Consider the following 14,851-nt stretch of genomic DNA (forward strand, 5'->3'; position numbering starts at 1 on the left):
AAAAAGGCAATTTTTAAAAAATTTAATGAAATGTGTTTTTTTAATGTATTTGTTGTATTTTGTCACAGCAGCAAGAGTATACATAATTTATATCTTGTTTATAAGCCTAACAAATGTGTTTTCCAGAGATAAGGGGTCTGTTTCTAATACCAGTTATTCTTTGCATAGCAGAACTTTCCTAAAAGGTTTATGAACATTACTTATGATTATTTGTTGATGTTACTGCTTTCTTTAATTGTAGCCACTGCCTTGCATGCCAGAAACCCTGATGTTTATTTACTTCATTTGATGACCAGTGAAGATCAGCTTTACTGCAATAAATTCCAGACTAGCAACTCGACAATGGCCTGTAGATGTACAGCTCTACCAAGTAAGAAATTCTAATCTTTAGTTCCTGTATAAAGCTACTGAGAGTTCATGATTCTATGATTTAAAAGTCAAAATCCTGGGTACAAATCTTTGTTACTGAATTTACTGATAGTTTTAGATATTTATCCTAGTAGTTTTGCATCTAATCCAATGCATTAAAAATCCAAATGTCAAAAGACTGTTATCAAATAGAACTATTATGTGAACTATTTTTTCCTAGATTTTCTGAAGGTTAATAAATTAAATTTAATAAATTAATTATTTTAATTAATTAAAAATTACTTAAACAGTTATTATTTAAAACTGTAAAAAAGTGCTATATTTTCTGGAGAAAAAAAATTGAGATTAAGCTCTTGAAAATACATATCCTGGTGCTCTTAGTGGAGATTAAACTAGGCAGGTTCTGGATGGGATCTTGGCTCATACAAATTTAGTGACAAAAATACTATTGATTTCAGTGAAGTCAGGGTTTTACTCAACAAAATGAAAGCATTTTTAAAAACTCTGCTTGAAATTCAGTCTCTGCCTCTTATGGGGAGAAACAAGTTGCTGATTATTAAGGTGTTATCATCCTTTCTTCTTTCATTCTCTACTCAGCAGTGAAATAACACATACCGGTGGCAAAATAGGTTTTAGAGTTATCACTCAGGGAGATGAATGGAGGACTTGTGTACTTCACTCCTAGATCTACTTTTGTTGCAGCTGAACTGTCAGTTCTCACAGGCACCACTCTGTGAGTTTCCTTTTGCAATGTTTTCTTCACTGTGACAGATTCCTAAGCATAGATTTTTCTTCCAAATGAGCACTTATATTGCAGTTACATGGCCAGGATCTGATTTACCACACTGCTGGGAGCTAAGCTGATGTGACCCCAGCTCACAAGACACCAGCTTGATAATCTGCAAAATTAAACCTCTTAAGAGTCAAGTGGCCTTGAGAACAGATATGAGGTTTCTGTTCACTCTTATCTTTAAGGTTTCTGTGTACAGAGATGGTTTAGCTGCCTGCCACCTGGTCCCTGGTTATTATAAACAAGCCTCTGTGTATGCCTCCAGGTGATTTCTCCTTGTGCTGTACTGATACCATGAGAACAAGTTATGCTTTGTGAGTAGGAGGCTGGGGTATTGGATTTGGGCACAGAAGGGGGGAAGAAGTTGTTTTTCTTCTGTTACTGATCCCCTTTTGTGAACTTTGGCAAATTAGTTCACCCCAATAATTTATGCAATGAGAAGAAAGGGAATAAACCTTCTTAAGAAGAATGACCAGTTCTTAGGTTATGTCAGGCAGAGCACTGACTGAGGGTGTTGTGGCCAAAGCACTGAAGTATACACAAGAAGTGTGTATACTTGGAGAGGGAGGTAACAGAAGGCACTTACAGGTGGCAGCTCTCATCTTTGTCACTTACTGCAGCTAATGTAGAATAATGTGTCACCTGTTCTCTTTGTGTTCTAGTTTCCAGAAATGTTTGTCTACTGAATAAATATGGTTGTGTTTTTTTTTGTTTGTTTTGTTTTGTTTATTTGTTTTTGTTTTTAGTAATAGAAACATATGAGTAGCGGATCTCAAAGATTGTCTAGGACACTAATACTTACAGCATGTAATTATGGTTTTGATCCTATTGTCAGAATAATTTGGGGTGGATTGGTTTCTTCTTTTAAGAGGACAAGTTCACTATGTAATCTTGTATACACACAATAAAAGCATAAACTCCTGTGTTCCTCTGTACATGATAAAATCAAAAAACAGCAAAATTTCAAATATCTCCAATGTAGGATGGCCTCTACAAATTCTGATTTGTCTGTCATTCACTGTATGTCAGATGCATTGTGTTTCCACTGTTTTTTACCTTTAAACTATTGTATAACTGCAAACCAATCCATTACCTCCAAGGTTCTCCTTTTTAGTGTCCAACAACTTAAGTGTTAATGGAATGCGAGGAAACTCACCATCCAAACTTGCATACCGTCTATGCAGGTTGTCCCCACAGTGGCCTGCTGATGCACCATATAATACAAAGAGCTCACAAACAGACCTGAACAGATGTTAAAATGGGGTCTTAGACTAACTTTGTCCCATACCAAATCCCATTGAACTGCACTGCAAAAGAGAAACTCTTTTTGGAGGATGTCTGTAAGTAGAAGATGTGTGCCAAGCTGCCTCATGCTCTGGGAGATATGTTGCCTGTGGACAACGTCTCCTTGTCCAGGCAGCTCTAATGACACAGGTACCCAAGTGCTAGCTGTCCCCAAGTCAGCACAGGCTGTCTCCTGGTCTGTTCACATTTTTTCACTTATCATGCTAGAGACAGCATCTAACCACTCCCTCACTTAGTCGTTCCTTAATGTGCAAAACCTCTCTAAATACCCTAACAACCCAGAACACAAATATTTCAAGACTACAGTAGCTCAGTACAAAGGTATGAAGTATTATTTACTCATTTACTTTCCCAGAAGTTGAAAAAATGTGGCTGCAACAATTTCTCAAATGGCTCTTGGTTTAGTAAGAGTAAATTCCTGATGTTTGGTTAAAAGGGTTGTAAAAAACAGTGCAAGCTCATAGAATACTCATTTAATTTTTTCTTAGTATTAGGGTGTCCCACATGTATCTTCTGCTAAGGCTGCCTGTGCTTTCTGTGGGTTGGAGAAGGTTGCTTAGCAACCTCCTGGGTCAAGTCATGTGAAAAAGCAAGTGTGATGACATAAAAATTTTCATGTACAATTATTAGGAGAAAAAGGGTACTTTTCACTCACAAAATACATATTTCTAAATGGCACTGACTTATTAAAAAAGAAAACTATACACTTAGCTAACATGAAAATTTTGTTTTTATCTGCTGAAGCGCTTGAGGTGCCAACATTCACTGAATCCCAACTACCAGTGACTAATTTTCAGTACCTGTCTTTTCAGACAATCCCACTTCAGACTTTCACTGTTCAGACCAACACTCTACTAGTTGCAATACACCTTGATAACAGAATAAAATTGCTTGTCTCTGCAAAGAGAATTAATGGCATTATGACATTTACTGAACACATAAAGTACTTAAACACATCAGAAAAGATGTGACTTTGTAAAGGACTTCAATTTTTAAATGTCAAACTGTCTTTAAGGCAGAAAGATTTTCAAAAGCTTATTTGGATTCCTAATACAAAACTTAGTAAAATCACTATCTCCTCCTTTCTTTTATACAGCCTTTTTTCTTCAGAGAGTTGGCAAAGCCTCCGTCACTGAAATTTAGAACCAGTGTTATTGTCTGTCAGATTCAACCAACAAATGTATGATAAGTTATGGTTTTCTTGATGTCTTTTTATTTTCACTGTATTAAATATTTTCCTTTTTCTTTTTCTCTTTTTCTCTTTTTTCCTTTTTTTCTTTTTTCTTTTTTCCTTTTTTCCTTTTTTCCTTTTTTCCTTTTTTCCTTTTTTCCTTTTTTTCTTTTTTCCTTTTTTTCTTTTTCCCCACAGAAAGGTAAATTCACATGTTTATGAAGAGCTTGGTTAACAGTTCTAATACTTTAGTGTAGATAGAGACATAGAAAGGAAAGCATTTTATTTTAAAGGATCTGACTAAAACTTTCTTTCCTGAAAGATCTAAATTTGAAAGGAGTCATTGAACAACATGGTGATAGCTAGCTTTGCAGGGGTTCAAAAGTCAGATTCTTGTTAATGAACATTTTGGCTAGGTGCAGCAACAGGTTGGCTCTTCCCTGGTTTCCAAAAAAAATCCTTCTCCATTTGGATATATTTACAAAATTTTAAGACTCTCAAGGATGTGTTAATTGCTGCTAGAGAGTAAACTTTTTTCACAGATCAAAAGTTCATGTTGTTAAGCTGGTATCCATTACCTTATGTAATTCTACTGTTAAATTAAAGAAGTTATCTTATTCTCTTCCATTTCCTAACTATACTTATCAGTATTTCTGACTTCTCTTTGTACCTGACATGCTGGAAGCAGACTCCTGTTACCTATAGGCAAGAGTGTCTTGTGGATTCAGTACAAATGCAGTAGTCTCTTCAATGCACAGCCTGTTGGAAACTTTTGTGTTGTTGTTTTTTTGTTTTTTTTTTTAACCTCCATTACTCTCAGTTGATCAGTTAGTTGCCATTGTATGTGGGTCTGCCACATCTCTTTTAGAATGGATATTCTTCCCTGGCTCATGAAGTGGTGTGAAGTAGTGTCCAAACAAATGCTTTCTACCTGCCTACTGGATCTCCAGATAAATATGATTTCCTACTTTGAATTCCCAAATCTGCCTATGAGGGCTGCTTCAGAAGTAGTGCCTCTTAATTTATTATGTTGGCCCATGTTGTCAGAGGTGGATGCTGATGGTATAGCCTGAACCATCTCTCCAATGTTCTCCTATAATTTGCGGCTGTGTGACTTGTAGCTGCAGAGGGGCAGTCTGGCAAAATAGCATCTGACATGGGAGTGTGTATGAAGTAAAAGTATGTAACTGAATTCCTCCATACAGGATAAAATTGCATACATTGACATTCATCAGTGCTTTCTGAACATTCACAGAGACTAAACAGTGGATGTGAGCACAGAGCAGTACATTTCAGCTGTGATGACAGTGATGGGAGGTCATCTGCTCTTGTGCAGATGTTTCTGAGTGTGGCATGCAGGCTCTTGTTCATTGCTGGTGAAAATACATAGCTAATGGTGGTGACTATGTTGAAAAACAGTGTTTTGTAGCTGAGAATTTGCTCTACCAGATATTATTACTTTGCTTTTTGTATCTGTTGTAGGTTTCATAAGTATTCTATGGGTACTAAGACGATTATCTGTGGTTTAGAAATACTGAAGAAAGAATGTATTTCTTATAAATTTTAAGACACCTTAGATTTGAACATATTTTGTTTAGTTAGCTTAATATTGGTGCACTGAGTAAGAGAGGGCTATGATTATTAATTTCACAGTGAATGGACTGCAGAATATGAAAAGCCTTTATTAAGACTGCCTAAAGCTATAATGTGAATTGCTACCTATTAGTTCATATTTATCCCTTCCATAAACACTCAGGAGGAGTAAATGAATGTTTAAAAGGGTAAAATTTGTTTGTTGTCTCACATTCCAGTTAAGATGTACCTGTGCTAAATTGACATGAGATCAGACCCAGCTTTTCGATTTATGAGAAAAAGAAATAAAATGAAGGCAGTTTTGTCAAAACAGTCTGGAATATCATAACAAGCCATTGAATATATTGGAAAGTGCTGGAGGGAAGAGGAGGAAGAACATATACATCACTGACATACTTCATCACTTCACATACAGACATCACATTCAATTAAGTATAGAATTTGCTGTCAACAAACTTGACATGTACACCTAGGGAATGTCACCAGCCCCCCCAAAATCAATATTCAAGTTATGATAGACTGACAGCTTAACAGCTGAGTGAATGTCCTCCAGTTTTACCCATTCTTTTTCCAGAATTTTGCAAAGTCCTTGTAGCATGAACAAACAAACCTAATTAATCTAAGGGATATGGCTGAGCACAAACCTGAAGTCCACAATTGATACAGTATTAAAAAATCATCTGCTTAATGAAATTCAGATCATCAAGAAGCCAAAATAAAATGCTGTAAAGGAATCTGAAAAGACAAATTCTCAATATCCTAGGGAGACAACATTGTATTTTTATAACATTTATCCAGATGATAAGAATTTTCCTTATAGAGCTAAATCACTACAGACCTAGGAGAAATTTTGCAGACATTGTCTAGTGTTTCTAAATACTCTCAGTAAGAAGACTTTCAAAGTTAAAACAGAATGTAGAAAAACGCTTTAAGTTTTACCATAAGATCTTGACACAAAATTCAGTAAAACAGTATAGCTGGCATCTTGATCCAAACATATCTTTTTTTGTAATTTATGTTGTTGATAAAGTTAAGACATTATAAATCTGACAGTGTTTCAGGGGAAATTTTTCTTGAGAGTAAACTAATTGTGTCTTCATAACAATGATTGCTATTATTGTATGAGTTAAAGAGGAATCCTTCAAAATGTCATCACAATCTTGTGCAAATAACAGGCTACTCAGTCATCTAAGGTTTACAGGCCTTTCTTACACATTCAGTGTATGAAGTAAATCCATTACAAGTTACCAGTTACAAGAGTTACTGGATTAAGTTCAGATAGAATCAGATTGAGAAAGCAAACTGCTATTCGGAGATTATATTATTTGGTTCCTAATCTGTCACTGACTTTAATCCCATCAGAAGTAGGAAAAACTTGGTGGGTATACAAAGGTGTAAAAACTTGATGAAACAAAATGAAGTATCAGTGTTCTGATATAGTAGCACTTGGCTGTCAGAAACTGCTTCAAATATTGTTTTCCAGTAAAATAACATGGAATAATATGTTGGTTTTCATTTGATCTTTAGACATCACGGTATCTTTCAACTGTTTGCCATAAACTAACTAATCTTTTTTTTTTTTTTTTTTTTTTTTTTTTTTTTTTTTTTTTTTTTTTTTTTTTTTTTTTTTTTTTATTTAATTCTTCTTCACACACTAAGTGGAAACATGACATTTCTTGTTGCCACACTGCTGAAATGAGGCTTGCTTTGTTAATGCACAGTGTAGCCCTTGTTTTTCATGTGGATTCATGATGAAAATCATGTTGTATAAACGAGATGATATATGGAGAATCCCTGTATTCATTTTCAAATGCATATTTTCATGTGAAAACAGCACAATGAAACTTCTAATTTTCATAGGTATTATTCATAGGTATTATATATATTTGCTGATATTTGTTATGTTTGTCACCTATAGAGAAATAAAACCTATATTTGTCTACAGGACTGTTTTAAAAGAAAATATTTTTAGTTCAATGCATGGTTTCATCTGATGAAAATCAAATTGTCTGAATTTTATACAGTTTTTGAAACTTTTTTTATACTGAAGACTTCTATATACATGCTAAAGTACAGTTCACAAATCAGATATTTTATGTCTTTAGTGTACCTATTCTTATCACTGACAAAAGAAAAAGTATTATGAGTTCAGAACATAGATTTCTAGGATTTGATAAGTCTCACAGTTATAACAAGCTATGCTTGGGAAAATTTTTGGAAGTTTCAAAATATTTGTTCTTATATTTGAAGATTAGTTCCTCAAATGTTCTCATACTAAAGACTGTATTTAAGCAGATTATGTAACATATGACATGACTGTCATATCACAACATTAGACTAAAATTAAGAGTATTCTTTGGTCCTGAAATGAAAGGCAGACTGCAAATTTACTACAAATAACTAGAAAAATAGTTTGTAGGAAGCCAAAACCTATGATTCTACCCTCCAAGGCTACTCCTTTGTAACTGTGAATATTCATTGTTGCAGTCTCCCTCTTTTTCATAGGGCTTGTTATGATAAGACAAGGAGAAATGGATTCATACTAAAAGAGAGGAGATTTAGGTTGGATATAAGAGGGGGAGAAAAAAAATTACAGTAAGTGTAGTGAAGCATTGTAATGTGCTGACTAGAGAGGTGGTGGATGCCTTGACCTTGGTGACACTGAAGTGAGGCTGGAACAGGCTCTGAGCAACCTAACTGAACTGCTGGGGTCCCTGTTCATCACAGGAAAGTTGGATCAGATAACCTTTAGGAGTCTGATCCAATTCAAATGTTTCTATGATTCTATACTATATCAGCACCTAGTTTTTTACACTAAAGCATCATGTTGCAAGCAGTAAAATGTCCCAGCATAAAAATGGTAGAAAGCTCTTAGATAGGAGAGTTAGAAAACCCAGATTAGTGTTGCCTAAACAACAACAACAAAAAAGGTAGAAGCACATGGCATCTTACATACACCAGATGTGTCATACGTTGTGATGAGTCCTTACGTGGACATAAGGAACATAATCAGCATCCAATAACTTTTTCAGCTATGAGGGTAATGTTTCCCTTGCTTTGCTGTTAAACCAAAAAGTCACTGCTTTTCATGTAGACCAAAATGTTTTGAAAAACAAAAGGCAACAGTATTTTTTCTCTGTAGTTGTTAGTTAGCATAACAGTGGTTGTATGGAAGTCTTGACACAAACAAACAAATCAATTCATTAACATTCAAAATACATTTGCACACTGCTTGAGTGTTTCTTTTTTGTTTTTGTTTTTTTTTCTCTAATGCTTCACCTGTACATACAATCATTTCTTTTTCATCAGGGGCTTTTTGGCACAGCAGCAAAGCAAGAGAAATGTTACCTTTTTCATAGAAAATGAGTGGGCATTGTACATTTTGTAAAAACAAGAAAATACTGACCATGTGGTAGGTGACAAGAAAAAAAGGGAGTGCAACCTGGAATAACAGTAGGGTCCAGCTCATTGGAACTCATTGTGGTATGTGCTTGAAAGGCTTTAGAAAAAATGGAAAAAAAAACAACCAACAAAACAAAACAACAAAAAAACCCACAACAAACAACCAAACAAAAAAATCCTCATAACCATGTTTGATAAACTCCGAATAGGAACAGCTGATGTCCTTAGCACCTCTCATTTAAATTCCTGGAGGCAGTTCTGTTTACTACCTTGCCAATAATTTATTTCCAGGTGTTTTTATATTTCACTCTTTTTTTGTTTGTTTGTTTTTTCCCCTCAAACAGAAATGTTTCTGAAGAAATATTGATGATGGATGGTAAATGGCTCCCATAGCAATAAGGTTTCAGTACTTCCTATTTCACCATATTTTGTTTACCTCAAGAAACCTAAATTCATTTTCCTGCTGTTAACAAATGTTTCTGCTCATATTGCTCAAATTTTGGCAGTGATCTTATGAAACAGCAGGCTGAGGTCAAATGCAGAAATTATGCAGGAGCCTCTTAGGCTCTCTTTAGTGGTCTGGCTTAAAAGCAGTAACCTCTTGTATACTTTGCCCGTTGCTAGGCATGGAAGTTAGAACAAGTAGCATTGAATTTGAGTTCAATTTCTGCAAATGCCTCATTTACATGCAGATGTAGCTATGAGGCTAACTAATGTTTGCTATATTTTGTACCTCTTCAGAACTGCTACTTCACTATTGCAATGGGATGGTAAGCCAAAAAATCTGCTTCCTTAAAGGGATTAATTTGAAACTTTTAATGTCAGCAACAAGAAGAATACAAAATCTGATGTTTTGTTAAATGCAATATTAAATTAAAGCCCTGACTGGGGATGGATGTAACAGTCCTAACACTTTAAGCAAATTGTATGGGTTTTTCCCCACAAAAATAACAAAGTAAGGCTCCATTAAAGTTATAGACAGCTTTATTTGCATTAGTTTACTAATGGTCTTCAGCTCTAACTTGGAAGGACTAAAAGCATTAACTGAGCAAGATGATCACCTCTAAACACTGCTGAAAGATTACATTTTTCTGTTAAGTGCAGTCTTCAGTGGCAGAGATCTCGAGTATTAGTTAAAAAGAAAGCCATAAGCAGTCGCTATTTCACAGCTTGAAACAGTGATGGAGCACCTGGTGGGAGGGCAGGACCAACCCATGTGTATGCAGTGCACCTGGTTGACTGGAAGGGGTGGAGCCAGGATCCCCTCATTTAAGGGTTGGCAGTAGAGGTAGCATCTAGAGATTTCTGCTTCTCTGAGGACCTTATAGTACTTCTGAAGGTAGATGGTTTTTTTGTTTGTTTGTTTTTTGTTTTGGTTTTTTTTTTTTGGTTGTTGTTGGTTTTTTTTTGGGGGGTGGGGGGTTTTTTGGTTGTTTGCTTTTTAAATCAGAACTTCCTGTTCTGCTGTCTTGCTGCTCTTTCTTGCATTGTGTCATTACAGCAGTAGACTTTTGTGAGCTTGTATTGGTGTTGGTTTGGCTGGGCATCCTGGTTGGTGAATGCAGCTCCAGAGTAAGGATGATACCGGATAATTAAAATGTGTAATCTGAATTTTTATTTTTTATTTTTATTTATTTATTTATTGAGTTTTGAGGAATCTGTGACTAAGAATCCTAGTTTTCCAATTTAGAAGCTAGTAGGCAGGAGCTGGCATGGTCATTGTTGATGAAGCTAAGAAGATATATATTGATTACAGAAAGCAGAAAATGTGGTTTTGCAGGAGTAGGGTTTTTTTTTTTTTTTTTTTTTTTTTCTGCCACTGTCTAATAAGAATATGAAAGATGAAGTATAAATTCCACAGTCTGAAAGAATTTCAACTGTTAGCTGACAGATGTTATCTGTCTTATAACCTGAATTTTTTTTTTTTAAATTTTATTTATTTGTTCTGTGGCTTTCTTATAGGATTTAGTAGCTTCCTTACAGGAAATAGTTGCCCATACAGTTTTTTCCTTTCCAAAGTGTTTGTGAGATGATAAAAATAAGATGCTTGATTTGTGTAGCATATATTTTAAAGTGTACTTTTCTTGTAATCATTTTGGGGGTGTTTTAGATAACAAACAGATGCCTATCTAGGAAGACGGTTACCATTTTAATGTGGGGGACTGATCTTATGAGGCTACATTTTAAACAGAAAGCATTCAAAGATATTCTGTTAGTGGGGAGGTCATACAATGACACTTTATTCATTTTCTGTATAAGGATATTTCTTGAACATTAAAACAAATGTATAAGAGATAGTTCAATAGATACTTACAGGAGTGTTTAGATTTCATGCCTGCCAACACTGGCAATATCTGGTTGTAAAATCTACACCTAGAAAGTAGCTTTACAAAAGCTGAATCACTTATAGTCAACAGCGACCTGGTCCCCATTTTCAAAAAATGAGGCAAGAATGTTAGATGTATTTTAGATTTGGATGTGGTTTTAAAAATACAGGATGGAAACTCCTTTATGAAAGGATAAAAAGCCCTAAAGAAAGTGAAGTAAAATTGAGGAAAGAAAAGTTCAGGAAATATGCATATATTAATTTGGGAAATATAGAGAAACCTGCAGGTGGGAAACAAGTGATTTCCTATGCACAATGAATTGCAAATTTTGTACTTAGTTACATGGCACATAGAAAAAGCTGTAGTATTGCATGCCTTCTTTGCCCCAGTCTTTACTAGCAAAAATATCCCTTAGGAATTCTTGGTCTCAGAGACCAGGCAGAAAGTGTGTAGCAAGTAAGATGTAACCTTGGTGTAGGAGGAACAGGTCAGGAAATAATTAGGTAAGTTGGACATATGTGAGTTTATGGGTCCTGGTATTGAACTATTAGCACAGTCTTTTTAGCCTGAGCAGCCTATGGAGCTAGGATATCTTTACCATGCTATTTTGAAACACTTAGAAATAAGGAGAATAGACCAAAAACTAAGGTGAAGGAAAACGTGATGAGATGCAGAAAGAGACCCAAATTTCATGGTGTTATTTTAGGCAAAATCTGAAAAATAAGGTACTTTGTGACTGCTTTAGAATGTGTGAATTGTGGTTAAGATTAGGATCAAACCAGGCAGTCCTCATAAGAAAAAAAAAAAAAAGCTTAGTGGATTGTCTAATTGTGGCCAGTTAAAAATGCTGAGTGGATAGTTGGATCTGTCCTCTTCAATATTAAGTCATTTTGTAAAGGCGGAGCTGATTCTATGGACTAAGCAAACAGAATGCCAAAACCCAGGGAAGGTATAGCCTTCTTAATTTGTTGCTGGAACTTGACTTTTCTTACCTGGAAGAAACAAAATTGAGATTCTAGAATCTGTGCATTTCAAAGAAAGAAGTCCTTTGTGGTTTGGCTGACCAGAAGCTATTCAAGACAGTCAGTTATGCTTCTCTGTTTCTTCTTCATTGTTGAATTCTGAATCATTTTTTTGGGTGTAAGTTAAGGAAGTGAAACTATTTTTTTATTTTTCTTCCTTTGCAGGAATAGCCTATTGCTATTTTGCTAAAGCAATCTGTGAGGCTTAAGCTTTGCTCTTCCTTGTGAAAGCAATTCAATCTGGATCTCCCACAATGTGCATGATCCTACAAAGCATAGGACTTGGGAAGAAGGAATTTAGCTCAATTTATAGCAAAAAGACTGTTTTCAGAGAAAATAAGTTTATCTTGCTTTTAAGAAGTTTGTTTGTAAAGGCATCCAGAACAGCTAGGCAATACATTGAGAGCATTTCCTAGGTTGCTTCCCTAAGTATTCAACTAGAAGGTAGCTTGAATTCAGTTTCAGTGTTCTGTTATATCAGTAATTAGATGGTTCTACATAAGTACAGAGGCAGAAATCCAGGTAGTAGAAAACTGCCATCTAACTGCAGCTGGATTAGAGGTGCGTTAGTGACAAATGGATATTTTTTCTGATACTATTATTTATGAGCCTGGAAAAATATTTCATAGTATCATAGTCTGATGCGGGTTGGAAGGGACCTTAGAGATCATCAAGTCCAACCCCTGAGATTCGAGTCTCCTGTGTAGCAGAGCGGCACTTCTACCACTTGCGCCACAGGGGATTCGAACCCGGGTCTCCGGTGTTGCAATGCAGCATTCCTACCACTGCACCACTGGGGCACACAATTTAGTATATTTCTGTCTGTCAGAGAAAATATCCACTAGCTTGTCTTCTGCAATTTTCTTTTTTTTTTTTTAGAATATCTCGATTTTGAGGAGTTTCTCTCTTTCGAAGACCTCAGCGTTAGTTCAGATAAACAAATATAAAGCAAAACATTTTATTATTACTCCAATAATAACAAGAGGCAAAATCCAATGTGTTAGCTTTCTTCTGTATAAAAATGGTTGAGTTGTTTTTTTTGCTGTTGATCCTTCTGGAAATGTTGCACAAACATTGGAGTTGGTCCTCTGAATCTCATATTTAAAGGCTGTTATCTTTCTTAAAGGGTATTGTACAAAATTAAGAAATGAATTTAGTGGGGGTTTTTTTTGTTCCTGTTAGCAAACTCTGAAATACTAAGATAAGCATATAATTACTAGATGCAGTAAATAGTATGTATTTTGAGGATTAATTTAGCTTGTCAATTAACAGTCTTCAGATATATCAGCAAAACACTTGTGCTCTAAAAGCTATATTTTCTTATTTATAACAACTAATAATGTTTTACTCATATGTTCTTCTCTGATAGAAATAACCAGAGAAATGTGCAACATTATTTCAAAGGAAAAAAATAAATAAATAGGGGAGAGAAAGTAGGAGGGTTATGAATAATCAAAGTTACCAGAGTGGAGTTTCCATTAGGAGATGTTTTCAGTAAGTTATGTTATTCTTGTTTTCATTTATTTTTTTAAGTTGCTTTATTTTTCTAAATGTTAATCAAAAGCATCTCATAATATGAGATTAGAAACATGTAGGCAATATGGACAGATACAAGACTGCAATGGATTTGCTATGTGCATGTGTTGGCTGCATCTCATGAGCCTGTGAATTAAAAACTGAAAGATCAGATTACAAATAGGGAAGTTTCAAGAGTAATTTGCAATCAAGATTGATGGGAATAGTCATTTGATACCTGAAATGCCTTATTCTGAATTAATTTATTCTGAATGTTTAAAATAAAGAGTTTTTGCTGAATGGAGTATTTTAACTTCAATTAGATTTATTTATTTATTTATTTATTTATTCAAATGGAACTTCAGTACTATTCATAGACTTCTTATTAGGCTGCAGAAGAAAGGGATTACTAAAGGAATTTTCTTAATCTTTACTAATTTTATCAGATTTTAAGACAATATGAATTCATTTTTCTACTGTGTATGTCTCACTACTTGACATGCAGTAATCAGATATTCATATCTTTCTATCTGCTCTGTAACAATTGAATCACAAGATGCTTAATGAACTGTAATCATGGAAGGTGCTACACAATTTTTATTACAGGACTGGAAATTCTTTAGAATTCCAGTCTCATATTTTCAAAGTAGTGCTAATTCTACAACATAATTTTAAAAGGAAAAATAAAGTATACTTTATAGATGTGGTAGGGCAAGTTCATATCAGTGTCAGGGTGTTCCAGAATTTACATCTTTGTTAATTATTTTCACTTTTTAGCACTGAGGTGACAGTATCAACACACACTCTCTGTAGCTAAGTGACTAGTTGTAAAGTTCCAGTATTAGTCTTTTACATGATTATCCACTGGAGTGTCTGTCCTCAAAAGTACTGATGTTATCCAGCAGGCAGCAACCATTAACTGCTTGTAGCCATTTGTATGAGCCATTGCTAAGGTTTTCCAGCAGTGCTTGTTCTTTAGCATTCATGCAAGAGTTAAGAATGCAAATTACATGCAATTAATATTTATAAATGAAAACATAAAAACCAAAGTGTCTTGCCTATGACACTTCAGATAAATGGTGTAGTAAATTATTCTGGGTTTGCATGTTTTCACTGTCTTTTTTTAACCTTGGAACATGATAAATTAAATTCCAAACTGATGTATAGGGCATAGAATTTATTAACTGGGTATTATGCAGCACAGTCACTATTAATTACTATCCACGGTAAATCTGACTGATGTTCTTTGTTCTCTGACAAAAATAAGTTCTAATTAGCAGTTTATTTTTTTAACAGTTTAATGGGTCCTAAGATAGGTTAAATTGAAGAATATAGATTTCAAAGTTGAATTATTTTA

This window comes from Coturnix japonica, chromosome 4, assembly GCF_001577835.2.
Source record: "Coturnix japonica isolate 7356 chromosome 4, Coturnix japonica 2.1, whole genome shotgun sequence".
Classification (NCBI taxonomy): Eukaryota; Metazoa; Chordata; class Aves; order Galliformes; family Phasianidae; genus Coturnix; species Coturnix japonica.